The sequence below is a fragment of the Agrilus planipennis genome, unplaced genomic scaffold (genome assembly GCF_000699045.2).
Source record: "Agrilus planipennis isolate EAB-ADULT unplaced genomic scaffold, Apla_2.0 scaffold357, whole genome shotgun sequence".
Taxonomy (NCBI): domain Eukaryota; kingdom Metazoa; phylum Arthropoda; class Insecta; order Coleoptera; family Buprestidae; genus Agrilus; species Agrilus planipennis.
The window spans coordinates 79,848-82,586 of record NW_020442419.1 but is presented as its reverse complement, the minus strand read 5'-3'; positions in this window follow the sequence as shown (position 1 = coordinate 82,586).

The following is a 2,739-nucleotide window of genomic DNA, read 5'->3' as shown; positions in this document are numbered from 1 at the left end:
CCAGACGCGGAACACAGACCATTTCGAATTATTTTGTTCGATTATGGTAACGTGCCTATCACGTTGAGGTGAGCTACGCCGGGATTCGTTTCAGCAAGTAGGTATCCATATTTTTAAATGGACCTTGCTGGAGCATACGTAATCCTAAAATGTAGCATCATACTACAGATGGCGCTCACCACGTCATTTGTGGTATTTTCCAATTTACTTTGTGTTTAAATTTTCTATGTAGTTATTGGCTAAGGTCAGGAAGGTTCGTATAGTGTCATCTATTCATGGTATGGTAGAACTAAGAGAACAGTTGATGAATAAAAACTCTTTTCGAACTCATACCCCCACCACTAGCCTTTTTTCTTGTGCGCATGCTTAGTAGTGTACGATATTTTCGCTGCCGGTACGATAATTCTTCCTAAGTAATGGGATAATTTCATCTACTGAACCTGGCAACGCTGCCACCGCTCAGCGTTCGGGTTGAATGTGCATGGGCATTGTTACCAGGTTGGCACCAAAAGTAAAAAAATATAGTTTCGTTGCATTTTGATTTCAAACATGCGTACGTGAACGTATGGCAATTAAGTAAATATATTTTTCATTCAAAATAATGATTACAACTGTTACTAATATCAAAATTAAATAATTAACAATGGTTTTTGAATGATTTAGTAAATCAGAAGTAATTTGGCAAAGGGATCGTTTAAGTTAAAGCAAATGGGGTCCATCCATTTTCATCTGAGTTTGTGAGACTATTTTCTAAAGCGTGACCCAGAAAACAAGAACATACATGAGAAAATAGAGAAACTGTTTTAACGGATGCTCTTGAGAAAGAAGCGCATGCTTTGGAACAAAGCAAAAAGAAAGTCAAATCTAGGAAGAACGTAGAAAAGACCAAGAAAGAGACAGTTAAGAAAGCAATTTTTAAGGGTTCATCAGAGTCTGAGGAGGAGATTAAAATTAATAAGAATAAAAAGAAGATAGTAAATCTAAGTGCACAATTATTTCTGTCTGATGTGCATTGAGGCCTATTCAGATGGTTCTCCAGGTGAACAAAGTCTACAGTGCACTAGTTGCCGTGATTGGGTGGCCAAGCGTACTACTGGTGCAGGTGCAGTTTTTGTTTGCACAAACATTGAAAGTGACCGAAGTATAGGTCACAGGTTTTACTGTATAAAATTTTTGTAATATAACTCGTGTTATATATTTAATAAAGATTGGTTACCTCTATTTAACGTTTCTATATGTTTAAAATTGATTATGTCAACAGACCCCTTTTGGGTGGTTCAATAGGTCCCACATATGGGGTCTATTGATCCATAAAATTAGCTCACGATAGGGAAAAGTGCAGGTGTGTGTCCAACCAGTCTTAGAACTGAGGACCTTGATTTTTTGATATTTAGTATTGATTTAATCTTAAAACCAGCACATTTGTCAAAGTTTTTTGATAATATTACACTGCTAAATAAATAAAGAACTGACTCAAGAATAAATATGGTTTTGTTCTTTCTTGATGAGAGTCCTACAATGACTGGAACAAGATCATAATCAAGTGATCCCGCCCTGTCCTACCTACAATTGTAATGAAGCACCTTAAGTATCAGCTGCATACTCGAAGAAAACTCAGTAACCAAAGCAGCAGTTCAATATTGAAATAATCGAATCCATAAGATTTTAGACCACATTAAAGATAAATTGATTGGTAGATTGAAGAAAAGTAATGCGTTTACAATACAACTTGATACAGCAGTGAAACTGTCCAATTACGAGAAAATTAGAGTAATTACATCGCGCAACGTGGCAGCCATCTTAAGCTCAGAAGCATTTGTGTAGACACCACCGCACAAATATTTCAGGTGTTTTACTTTTTAAGTTTATTTATTGTACGTTATATTTTGTACTAAAATTGTTGTGTGCTTTAAGACGTTTTTCTACAATCCAACGAACATCGAGAGGTTATCATATTTATGCAGCTATTGACTGTAGAAACAATCAAAAACATTTTATTACGCCATCCGAACTTGTGCATAATGAGAAATGGGCAATAAAATTGATTTATTTGGTCGATGTATTCGAAAACAACGTAGTCAACAGGTTTTTACACTGAAGAGTCACAACCACGTTTACAGCGAGAGACAAAATATCTTCATTAAAAAACAAATTTTGCTTCTGAATTCATTTGTTCAACAAAAAAATGTTTCCTCTTCTAAACATATGAAAATAAGTTATAAGTAAAAAAATATTTCTTACAAGAGTTACAGGAAATGAATACAAACAGGAAAGGGAAAGATGGGAAACTGAAAAAACCTTTTTGAAAAGCAGAGTAGAAAAACTAGGAGAAAAACTAGAAAAGATAGAAAAAAATGAAAAAAGAAATAATATAGTAGTAACGGGTTGCAAAATAAAAGGAAATACTGCAGAGAAAATAAAAGAGGAGGTTGGGCAGATTATTTATACCAAATTGCAAATAAAACCAAAGATAATAACTGCAAATAAATTGGAAAAACATAATAGGCAGATTATTTTCATTAAACTACAAGACTGGGAAAACAAAAAACAAATTTTACATGCAAAAAGTAAACTAAAAGGAACAAATATATATATATAGACAGTGAACTAACGGAAAATGAGAATAAAACGGATGGTCTAAAACGTCTTAAAAGCATGCGATACGACGATTTATGACCCTTTCAGAAGTCTATCTCTAACCGTTTCTGAGATAGCGTCCACCAAAAAACTCGAGGTAGC